A 13568-nucleotide genomic window follows, 5' to 3' on the forward strand; every position below is an offset into this window, starting at 1 on the left:
TGGAGGGCCAAGGCTGCCCAAATGTGGGATAGACCCTCGGAGAAGGAACAAATAACGATTATCCTGAAAAACCTTACACAAGGATATGCTCAGCACTTGGTTGCTCAATATCTTCCTACTTTTGAATCCCTATTACAATCCAGAAGCCAATTCAAGGATGTATTTGCCTTTGGGGTTATTTCTAACCCCTCGGATAACAAGTCTAAGAACCTTATATTCCCATACCTAGTACCAACCATGTTTACATAGCCAACACATTAGCTACCCCAGCTCAACCCCTAGCCCGGACTAATAACTAGGTTCACCCAAGTCAACCTCGAACTCCACGTCAGTTTACTAATCTAGGGATGAGTCTCACTGTAGCTCTTCACAAATTGATGAAAAAATGACTTCTTACCCCTATCCAACCCCGACCTTTACCAAATCCCTTGCCAGTTGGACACAACTATAACTTGTTCTGCGAGTTTCATCAAAACTCTGGCCATCACACTGATCGATGTATCACCTTGCACTATGCCATTCAAAACCTTATTGATTACAAAAATGTCACAATCCCTAGCCCACCAAATGTCACCACTAATCCACTACCTACCTATCAACCTCCACCAACCCTGAACATGGTTTCTCACACACCATTACTATTTGATCTCATCTCTCTTATCCATCCAATCCAAGTCAAATTGCCTAGTTACCCCCTTGCCGGGATAGCTTTCACTGATGAGGTTTTCACTACAAACTATGAACCATTTGATCTAACCTCGGATGATACGTATTGTCTATCATCACCTCATTACAGTAGTCCCACATTCACTAGTTATCTTTTGGCTCAAATGAACCCAAAGAGTCTTGTTTCCTTGACAGATGAAAATCCATACTTGTTGACTGAAGAAAATGAGTTTTTCTCTCTCTCTCTTATGATGAAGTTAGACATATGACTCGAGGGGAAAGAGTTTTTAAGCCACAAGAACTCCGTATTGATAACCCTACAGTCCTGGAAAGAAAAGAAAGAGAAGATCCTATCAAAGAAAATATCGAAGAAGATAACTCCATGATCAAGCAGTTGAAGAAATCAGGGGCCAACATCTCGGTTTGGGGTTTACTCATTGCTTCCACTGCTCATAGAGAAGTAGTTCTCAAAATACTAAGTACAGCCCAAGTCTCCCTTGATACTTCTCCAGATCAGCTGGCCAGTATAGTAGGGACAACTTACGTAGAGAATATCATATCCTTCTCGGACTCAGATTTCCCAAAAGAATGAGCAAGCCACACTAAGCTGTTGTACATCACAGTTGACTGTAACGGGATGAGGGTACCTCTGATTTTGATTGATAATGGGAGTGCACTGAATGTTTGCCCTTTAAAGACTGTTACTTGTCTCGGGTTTAAGGCTGAAGATCTCAAGCCCACTAATCAAGGGGTTAGGGCCTATGATAACACCAAAATATATGTACTGGGAATTTTGCACCATCGATTGTCCACAGGCATAACTGAATTTTCTGTAGAATTTCAGGTTATCGATATCCAGTCTTCTTTCAATTTACTGTTAAGGAGACCATGGTTACACCAGATCAAAGCCATCCCTTCCACGCTGCATCAGAATGTCAAGTTTATCAAGGATGGGCTAGTGATTACTCTCCATGGAGATGCTAAAATTGTAGGAATTGTAAACAATACTGAAGCTAATAATGAGCTGTTGCTTGAGATTCAGCCAGAACAACAGGGGATAAAGCTTAGCGGATTTGAATTTGAGAAGATCTACTCAGTTCAATGGGATCACTCCGTGAAAGAATATTTCCCCCTATTGAGAACACCTCTAACTGCTACAAGGCCAATATGTTCAAAAAAATGAGATTTTTCCCTGGTATGGGCCTAGGTCGCAAGCAACAAGGTATTAAAGAGGCACCAGTGATTAAAGAAATTATTGGCACATTCGGACTAGGATATAAGCCTACTAAGGAAGATTGGACCCAATACTGGAAGACAAAGCGGGACAAGGCAATTACAAAAAGGCAAAGGCGCACCACGGATCTCATTAAAATGAAATCCTATTGTAAGATCCTTAATGGCTATTTCGTGAAGAAAAGAGAAGATTTCTGTTACTGTGGGTTCCCAGAGCCGTTCATTGATCACATCACAAGTACTCGTCTGTCGGGGTTTGAAATCTTCTTTGGTATGGATTGGCCTGAAAAGGAAGCAAGCACAGAAGATGAAAAAAAGGAAGTTGAAGACTGGCAGCTCAATCTGGAGTCCCTCAATATGGATCAGTTATTCATTGAAGATCACAGTGTCCTAGTGTTGTCAATTGAGATGGGGATCTCAAATCCTCAGTCTGTAATCAAACCCGCTGTTGGGTGTCTTTCTAATTATCATGTAATTAGTCATGTGCTGCACGTCAAGACTAGGTCTGTCAGTCCTGTTCAGTCTGTTGTGCCTAATGAGTCATTTATTTCTGTTGAGTCAAGTAAGTTAGTTGTTTTTGCTGAGTCTGTTATTTCTAGTGAGTCTATTAAGTTTGCAATGAGTCCTGTTACCTCATCTCTTTTTAATGAAATGAAAGAAAATTTTGATTATCCCAAGCGCAATAATAATTTAACTAATAATCTGGCTTCGGAGTGAGAATCTTCTGATGAAGAACCTCCCCCTAAAATAATCAAATTACTTGAACAAGAAAATGAACGTCGGGCTCAACCTCTAATAGAGGAAATAGAGGTTATCAACCTCGGAACAAAAGAAAGTCCTCAAGAGATTCAGATTGGGATCACCTTATCTCCCGATGAACGCAAAGGGATAGTAGACTTGCTCAGAAAGTTCAAAGATGTGTTTGCTTGGTCTTATGAGGACATGCCAGGAGTAAGCATAGATATTGTTCAACATTGGATTCCATTATATCCTGATGCTCGACCAATTAAGAAGAAACTTCGACGTATGAAGCCGGAATGGACTCTAAAGATTAAAGAAGAAGTTACAAAGCAGATTAACGCGAGATTTTTGGAAGTAGTGGAGTACCCTGAATGGATTGCTAATGTCATCCCGGTGCCTAAAAAGAATGGAAAAGTCAGAATGTGTGTGGATTTTAGAGACCTAAACAAAGCGAGTCCAAAAGACAATTTTCCTTTACCACACATATATGTTCTAGTAGATAGTATGGCAGGGCATGCTTTACTATCCTTCATGAATGATTTTTCGGGGTATAATCAAATAAAAATGGATCCTCGAGATATGCAAAAAATGTCCTTCATCACATAGTGGGGAACCTTTTGTTACAAGGTTATGCCTTTTGGTCTAAAAAATGCTGGTGTCACTTATCAAAGAATAGCTACTACTTTACTGCATGACATGATACACAAGGAAGTCGAAGTCTATGTAGATGATATAATAGTCATGTCTAAGGAACGACTGGGGCACGTTGCTGCACTAAAAAAATTTCTTACAAGGATTCAAAAATACCAACTCCGTTTCAACCCACAGAAATGTGTATTCGGAGTAACTTCTAGAAAATTGTTGGGATTTGTGGTCAGTCAAAGAGGGATCGAAGTGGACCCTATGAAAATTAAAGCTATCCAAGATATGCCACTACCTGAGACTGAAAATCAGATTCGATATTTTTTTAGTAGAATCCAATATGTCAGCAGATTTATCGCTCAACTCACCAACGTCTGCGAACCTATTTTCAAGCTTCTCAAGAAGAATGAGCCAACAGTTTGGAATGAGCAATGTCAAAAGGCTTTTGACCAAGTCAAGGAGTATCTCTTAAACCCGCCTATTTTAATTTCACCTACACCGGGGGAACCACTTCTTCTTTTATGTGTCAGTCACAGAAGAAGCTATGGGATGCATGCTTGCACAGTATGACAAAGATACTCGCAAAGAAAGAGCTATCTACTACATCAGCAAAAAGATGTTAGAGTATGAATAGAAGTATTCGGCCCTCGAAAAAACTTGTTTAGCACTGGTATGAGCTACTCAGAGACTCCGGTACTATATGTTATCTCATTCAATTATCTTGTTATCTCGGATGGATCCTCTCAAATATCTCTTCGAAAAACCAGCACTGATAGGGAGAATCGCGCAATGGTTATTGTTGTTATCAGAGTTTGACATCACACATGTTACACAGAAATCTATCAAGGGGAAAACTGTGGTAGAATACTTGGCAGATCACCCGGTAGTAGAAGGAATAAGGCCTGTTGATCAGTTCCCATATGAGAATATCTTGCATGTTGAAGAAGAACCGCAGAACCAAACATGGCAGCTATACTTTGATGGAGCCGCCAATTAGAATGGGTATGGAATAGGGGTAGTCCTGTTTTCTCCGGAAGGATGCCATATTCCAATCGCCATTAAGTTAGCTTTTTCTAATACCAATAATACAGCGGAATATGAAGCGTGTATCACTGGGTTCAAAGCTGCTTTGAATTTGGGCATTACAGAAATTGAAGTTTTTGGGGATTCAGCCTTGGTCATACATCAGTCATTGGAAGAATGGAAGACTAGGGATGAAAAGTTGAAATCTTATCATGAGTATCTACTAAACTTAGTAAGTAAGTTTAAAGCTATCATGTTCCAACACTTGTCAAGGAAAGATAATAGATTTGCTGACTCTTTAGCCACTCTCTCTTCAATGATCCATTTGCCCCCTGGCATGGAATTGAGACCGATCACCGTCGAAGTCAAAGACAAACCTGCATATTGCCATTAGATCAACATTGCTACTCGACTACCTGATGGAAAGCCATGGTACACAGACATTAAAAGAGTATTGGAAAAACAAGAATTCCTAGAAGAAACATCAAGGAAGGAACAACAAACCTTACTAAGATTAGCATCTCAATTCATCCTGTGCGTAGAAACTTTATACAAAAGGTCTTATGATGGGATTCATTTGTCATGTGTCTATGAAGATCAAGCTGAACAAATAATGGTTGAACTACATTTCGGGGACTGTGATCCTCACATGAGTGGAAAAATGTTAGCTAAGAAAATTATGAGACAATGGTATTACTGGCCCACGATGGAAACAGATTGTCATCACATGGTCAAGACCTATCACAAATGCCAAATACATACGAACCTCATACATGTGTCACCTTCTCAATTAGTTGGTCTGACTTCACTATAGTCATTCTCAGTTTGGAAAATTGACATTACTGGTAAAATATCGCCTAAGGCATCAAACGGGCATGAATACATTCTAGTTACTATCGATTATTTTACTAAGTGGGTCGAAGCTGCCTCTTATGCTGTTCTCACAGCATCTCGAGTTGCAAAGTTTATCCAAACGAACATCATCAATCGATACAGGGTACCTTCGGAACTGATTTCAGATAATGGGTCACACTTCAAAGCTGAGATTATTACATTGTGTTCAAAGTTCAAAATTTCACACCACAAATCATCTCCTTACCATCCTCAGACCAATAGAGCAGTCGAAGCAGCTAATAAGAATCTTAAGACTATCATCAGGAAAATGTGTCAATCACATCAAGATTGGTCAGAAAAACTGTCATTTGCACTATGGGCATATCGAACTTCAATTCGATCCTCTATTGGAGCTACTCCTACTCCTTAGTGTATGGCATGGAAGCAGTCTTGCTAGTTGAAATGGAAATTTCGTCTCTCAGGGTCTTGTTGGAAAGTCACTTGTCAGAAGCAGATTGGGTTCGTCAACGGTATGAAGAATTAAATTTGATCGAAGAAAAATGACTAAGAGCTTTGTACCACGTGCAGGCTTATCAAAGAAGAGCCGCTCATGCGTTTGACAAAAAGATCAAGGCCCGTCACTTACAGTTCGGGGATTTGGTACTCAAAGAGAATCGAACACCTATCTTTGACCCTAGAGGGAAGTTCAAGCCAAATTGGGGAGGTCTGTTCATCATCAAAGAAATATTACCAAGAAAAGCTGTCAAACTTTAAGATCATGATGGAATTGAATTACCAGAACCAACCAACCTTGACCAAATCAAACGGTACTACATTTAAGGAGGCCATCTTTGGTCGAATCAATTCTCCTATTACCTAGTTCAATATATCATTTCTCAGCCTTTTGCAGTCTTTTTCAAAACAAAAAAAAAACTTTTTTCTTTCTCAGCCCGATCACTTAGTCCAAGGGAGGGAAAAATTCAAACTACATTTTTGGTCTGATCCCAAAAGTCTGGGGTACATAGGCAACCTGAGAAGTTACTTCAAGCCCGACCACATCAAAATAAAAAATATATTTCCCTACATCAAAATAAAAAAATATAAAATAAAAATATTGTCAAATAGGGAAGAAAATTTAACGAAAAATGCCACACAATGGGCATTCAGGTTTTGGAACCTCAAAATTCCTTTTTTTTTATACCCAGTCCTAAGCTTACCCATGAAAGTCCTCCTAAGTACCGTACGAAAAGGCAAGGAAGGTAGTAAAGCATGATCAAACAGTAACTCCAGAAGTTCAGAAGGGAAGAAAAGAAAATAATAAAAAGCTTGCTAGATCGAAAACTTGAAAAGGTGATCTAGGCAAAAGCTAGAACATGCTCGCTAAATCAAAAATCTGAAAAGGCGATCTAGGCAAAAGTTAGAGCAACAAAGAAAAATAGAAGAAAAGCTAAGAGCAGTCCGAGCTAAAACATCAGAAGTCCGAATAATCAAGTTCAATACTTAGCTTAAACCAAGCACAAAATCAAAAACCACAAGTATCTTGTCTACGATCGATCTGAAAATTTTCTACTTCCCCAAGTAAACCAAGGGGGAGAAGGGTGAATTCTACGATGAGTCTCAAAAGGAAATATTTTGTTCTCTTGAGCCTGACTCAAAATCTTCAATAAAATTAATCAAAATTAAAAGTTGGATTTTTATTACGCTTATGGTAATCAAATATTTCAAACCTTCATACAAGGGGCATTTTCTTTTTCCTCTAATATGTAGTTTCCCCTTATGCTAGGGATATTTTTTTTAATTTTGCATGATGTGTTCAATTATCTCCAATGCCATGTTTCTTGTCAAACTAGGGGCATTTTATTTTTAGCAATGTTAATCCTAAAAGATAAAAGAAATCCCAAACTTAAGGTTACCCTCTTAATAACATTTTTTGAAAACCCTTGAGGTTAAAAAGAAGTTAAAATTCATAAAATTTTGAAAAACCTTGAGGTTCAAACAGAAGCGTTTCCGATTTCACATTTGGTTACGCCCAGAGATTAACTCATTACCCTTTCACCTAGAATAGGAGATAGGGCATTCTTTCTTTTCCAGATTCAATCATCCTTTCCTAGATCTATTCATCCCCAGATTTAATCACTCTTTTCCAGATTCATTTTCAATCATTCTTTCCTAGATTCATTCCTTCCTTCCCAGTTTTACTCAGCCAGATACCGCCCAGGATTTTCTCGGAATTATGCTTAGATGTCGTCGAGGATTTTCTCAGAATTACGCTCAAATACCATGAGGGTTTCTCGGAATTATGCTCAGATACCGTCGATGGTTTTCTCAGAATTATGCCCAGATACCACCGAGGGTTTCTCGAAATTATGCTCAAATACTGCATAGGGTTTTCTTGGAATTATGCTCAGATACCACTGAGGGTTTTCTAGGAATTATGCTCAGATGTCGTCGAGGGTTTCTCGGAATTATACTTAGATACCGTCAAGGATTTTCTCGGAATTATGCTCAGATACCACCGAGGGTTTCTCGAAATTATGCTTAGATACCGCCAAGGGTTTCTCAGAATTATGCTCAGATACCACCGAGGGTTTTTTCGAAATTATGCTCAGATACCGCTAAGGGTTTCTTGGAATTATGCTCAGATACCACTGAGGGTTTTCTCGAAATTATGCTCAGATGCCGCCAGGGGTTTTCTCGGAATTATGCTCAGATACTGTTGAGGGTTTCTCAGAATTATGCTCAGATATCGCTGAGGATTTCTCGGAATTATGCTCAGATGCCGCCAAGGGTTCTCTAGAAATTATGCTCAGATTATGGCCAGTTTATGATCAGATTATGCTCAGTTTATGCTCGAAATTATGCTCAGATTATACTTACTTTATGCTCAGATTTTACTCAGTTCTCACTTAAACTATTTGAAATTTATCTTAGATTTTAAGTGCATACAGGTGCACATTGCACACATTAGTCAAGGAGAATTTTCTAAAATTTAAAGATCTAACATTATTAGTGAGAGCTCGTGCTCAAGGACCTGACAAATTTTAGTTCGAAGAGAGTTTTATGCTCAAGGATCCGAACGCCCTGACGAATTGCTAAATCAGCTGCAAAGTGAACTGTCACTAGCTTTGGCATTCGGATATCGCACTATCTACCAAAATAGATTTGCTATCTAGTTTGCTTCAACCCTCTGCCAAAGAGGGGCATCTGTAGACACCTCATTTTTGCACTCGCCTGATTAATCAACTCGTCAACCCGATTGCAACGGTTCCCAGTGATGGATATTTATTTCAATGCTTTATTTGTTACCAGATGTGTTTCATAAATTCGGATGAGATATATCAAACTAACAAAACTGTAGAAATCGCACTACGCTAGGAAAATATAACCTTAAAAACACAGAAATCATCATCTTGCAGGAAAAAAAAAGTTTAGCGATAAAAATCACTAAAAAATGATCAAATTACCAAAATACTCCTAACCTCAAAACAACCCTAGAGCCTACATTACGCTTAGAAAAACCCTTTCAAACACATAAAATAATAAATCGAAACCAAATAAATCATTTCGCCAATTTTCACAAAATTTGATAAAATTACGAAAATGCCCCTCATAAAGTTCACAACCATTTCTCACAAATTTTTTTATAAATGACACAAACCAATATTTCCATTGAATTTCTTAAGAAAAATCGATTCCAAAACATCCTAGAACATCAAAAATCAACTTAAAGCACAAAAAATCTTCTCCGAGGGCAAAACGGTAGTTTTAAAATTTTAATAATTAAAAAGTCCAAAATTAATAATTAAAATATTAGTGAAATTCTAATTAAGATTAAAGTCAATCAAGTAAGACTTAAGTAAAAATCTTAAAGTCAAGTCAATCAAGTAAGACTCAAGTCAAAATCTTAAAGTCAAGTCAATCAAGTGAGACTAAAAGTCAAAATCCTAAAACAATTCTAATTAAATTATAATTCTATTTAAAACAATTCTAATTAAACTATAACTCTACCTAAAAACAATTCTAATTAAATAATAACTCTACATAAAACAATTCTAATTAAATTATAACTCTATTTAAAATAATTATAATTAAACACTAACTCTACAATTCTAATTAAACACTAACTCTATCTACAAGGCACCTAAAAAATCTATAAATAGGGGTCTCTACAACTTATTTTCGTATCAAAAAAATAAACCTAAGGAAAGTAGGTCAAAAAGCTTCCCTAACCTCCCACAAACCTTAACTTTGAAGCCCCAACTCCTTACCTAACATCCATACCTGAACTTTAACTAAAAAAAAACTGAGAAGCCCTTCAAAAACACCTAGAAATTCATAAAAAAATCAAAAAAATTCAGATCTAAGAAGGAGATATTTCGTCTCGGAGATTAGAAGCGAATCTGGTAGTAGAACGAAGCAAGGAGTGTTGTACGAGAAGCTGTTCTATCAGATCTGAGGGAACAAAATCGTTGCGTTCGTGAAGGTAAATTTATTATTATTTTTTTTTATTTAGGTCTTTTTAGCAATGTAATCATTTTTTGGAATTAGTAGAGACCGACGTTTGCCGGGCGGGGTTAGTGCCTAACACCTTCCAGCCCCGTAACGTGATCCACGGACCTGTATTTTCTTTCATAGATTAGTTGTCTTTGTTTTTAGAGTCAATGATCGGTTCCTAGACCGTAATAACTAGGTGGCGACTTCCAAACCTCAAAGGTCAAAAGCGGATCCGCGCACCCCGCGGATCGAGGGAGCTTTTAAATACTAAGTCACCTTATTATGTGCACCTATAGAAAATGAACAATCTGCCATTTGAAATCAGATTGAAGTAGAGACAATAAAAACAATCACTTAGAGGGAGAATCGAAGTGAACCTATTGAACTAGACTCTAGTCTAGTAGTAAATGGGCTGAGAGGAAGTAGAGTTCTTGGAATTTAGAAAGATGCCTAGTCTACATAAGAAGATATGCTTCAAGGTGCAACTGAAGATTTAGTTATATGTGGAGAAAAGGCAACCTGGTGACTGATGCCTTGGCAAGCTATGCCAGAAAGAGTCGAAGATCATGGACTTTCTACTCTGATTTGGACCTACCAATAATGGTTAGAAAGGCTCTGTGGAGGGCTAAATAAATCTTCCATTGCCAAGACATGTAAATTAAAGCTTTGTTTATTCATCTTAATCTATCTCATCTTTTGCTTGCTTAGCTAAAAAAGAAAAGAGGTTATTTTAGATAGTCTGTATAGAATGTATAGAATATCAATTCCATCAATAAAAAATTGAAATCTAATCAATACCTTGAAATGCAATACAGAAACTCATGAAAAGGGAAAGGTTTGCATGGAAAAACTTCTTCCCAACAATAATGTAGAGCCACAATACAATTGTTTGTCAATTAGATCCCAACTTATAACCACCAATTGCTAGTAAACTCAAACTCCATTCAAAATATTTATACTACTTGGTGATATAATTCAAAATAAAATTAGTACACAAAATACTAAGAATAAAAAAAACAAGAGGATGAGTTTCTCCATCACCAAGTAATCATAAAAAAAAGACAGAAAGCTTACAAGTGAGTTCCTTCCAAACCCAAGTTTTCTCTCAATGTCTGCAATCATAACAAATTACCTGACCACCTTCCACTGATCGATCATCAAAGAAGTTTCTTGATCGGTACAATAATTAAAGAAGTTCACAATGACAGAGTGGGAGATCTAACTGAGCAAAACAATAGAGAGAAAGGAAAAAAATTGAAAGGAAAGTTGTGGAGAGAGAGAGAGGAGTCCACTGTAATCCTCCACTGATTAGAAAAGAAATCAAGCATCCACTCTCTCTATATATAATACAAAATATTACCTGAAAAAAATAAAGATCCTACCCAAAGGCTCAAATATAGCACTTCTCCTGGGCCTAGAATATAAGAAACCAAATCTCTCAAATTACAAAACAAGTTACTCAACCACTCTCTATCTATGTATAATACAAAATAGCATTGAAAAGTACATCATTATTTAGATTTTAATCATAGTGAAAGCTTACCTATATTGTAATAACAACACTTCTCTTGTGCAGCCATCTATTTAGGTTAGTAATGGATACAATCTCAGTTTTCAATATTTACAGATGATTTAAAAAATGAAGAAGCTTGCCAACAAGTGAAGCAATCACATATATATATGATCCAAAAAGCAAATCACTATCCAAAACAAGTATCCACAATGGTCTATGATAGCATAGACCATTATCTTAAGTTTGCCATAAGTAATTAAACTAACAAAATCATAAGCTTGTCTCAAAAAGCAAGTATCATAGATTGAACAGTGTGAGTAGCTAAGAGGTCTATATAGCATGCAGGTATCACAATACTTGATTTTCACGATGACCCCCTTTTACCAAGACCAAAATTAAAATGGTAGGGAGATGTGTTAGAGTTCAAGGGCTTTAGAGTATGTAGAACCAAGACCAAATATATGGCATATAATTTTAGTTCAGTTTGAAAGTTGAGAAAGGGATTGATAAGAACATGCAATAAGCAACTACATTGCCTAATAAACATACAACCAGAACTGAGTCAGGGAAACCAAAAATAAAAGGTGTACACATTGCCTTTTGCCAATGTGTTAATCTCACTACACATAGAAATGCCACATTGACCCTTGGATTAGAAATTCCTAGAGAAATAGAAAAGTTAAAAGTAAATTAAAGGACAGATAACTTTCAGCATTATAACTTCCACCAACATATAAAGAATAAAATGTGAGAATATAATGTGGTTTACCTCCGAGAGTACTCATCTATAAAGGCATATAGAAAATAAAGTTCATATGAGTAAGTACATACAAAATAACTTTTTTGCCACACGCACACACACACACACACTAAGTGAATGAGGATATTATGCAAGAGGTTTACTGGATTGAACTACTGACTTCAATCACAATGGAATAAAGGTCAAGCTTTAAACAATTGCTTTTAAAGAGGTGCTAGTTATCTAAAATGGTAAACATGATTTGAAAAATTGGAACATAAGCTTTCAAATTATGAAGAGCGAAGACCTTCATATTATACAACAGGTAAGATCAAATATTGATCTCTAGCAAGTGACCAGAATTTCCAAAAGAAAACATTATGGGTCTTAATAATTTCATATTTCTTTTAGTATTCAAATATACGGGTACAAAGAAGGTAATACTCCAGCCCATCAACTCACTAAACATGCATTGGTTGGCCGGGTTTCTTATTATTAATAAATCATTTAGATTTGTCACATGTTGTTAATAAAACTAAGATTGGGGATGAAATGGGTCTCACTAATTTCTGACACTACTGGTATGGTCCTATGATCCTTGGACATCAATTCATTGCTTGATTTTGAAAAGAATATTAAGAAAAAGGACACAATTGTCTAATGGGATTACAACGTTGACATTGTGGTCTTAAAAGCCCTGTCCAAAAAAAAATTGTGTTCAGCTAGACAGTTCTTTTAATGGCTGAAACCTTTGGAGATTAGGGTTGAAATATATTCCTAAAGAGGAACATCAACTAACTTCAACTATGAAGAAAATCGAGGAATGGATGTTTGCATCTACAAAGAAGGTGAGATAATAGAATGCTTGAACACAGACATTAAGAAGGAAGAATTTTCTTCATTCATTAGCTAAGATATGAAAATTCATCACGATTCCTCAAAATAAGGAGAAATTATAGAAGAACTAATCATTATGAAGAAAATGATCAGAGAAAGGAAGGTAAACACACCTTTGTAAGAATGCCGATTGAGCTCTTGCTCGCCTTGAAGATTGTAAAGAGAGAGAGAGAGAGTTTAGAGTTCAAGGGTTCATATGCGAATGGGACGAGAACGAGGGTTTGGTCGAGAGGAGAAGAGAAAGATGCTCCAATTTTTAAGGCATTTAGACGGAGAGAAACATATAACCATTGGAGAAGATGAAAGAGTAAGGGAGTTCCAATTTTTTTTTGGGTAAAATACCTGCAAGAATTGTGATGCAAAAATTGATATTGATTGAACGGCGTTTCCCCAAAACACCGCCCCTGTTGATTTGGAATTTGAAACTTTTTTTTAAAATCGCAGCTGAGAAAACTTTGCTGCTAAAGATGGTATTACCAACGTGTAAAAAACGCTGTTAAGCATATTTTATAAATTTAATTAATTTAAAAAATGACGGATTGAATTATTGGCGGTGTTTGAGAAAATGTTATTATTTCATAGGTATTTTAGGAAGTTAAGAACGGTGTTTAAAAAACACATTATTTTTATGCTATTACCAATATTTACAAATTGCTATTAGTTGTATTTTAATAATTAATAAATTTTAAAAATTATTAACAGAAATATTACCAGCAGTTTAACATAAAATGCCGTTGTTTCATGGGTATTATCGGCACAACCAAACTACCGTTAACTCTCTTTTAT

This window comes from Akebia trifoliata, unplaced genomic scaffold (genome assembly GCF_017979445.1).
Source record: "Akebia trifoliata isolate Shusen 1 unplaced genomic scaffold, ASM1797944v1 Contig00499, whole genome shotgun sequence".
Lineage (NCBI taxonomy): Eukaryota > Viridiplantae > Streptophyta > Magnoliopsida > Ranunculales > Lardizabalaceae > Akebia > Akebia trifoliata.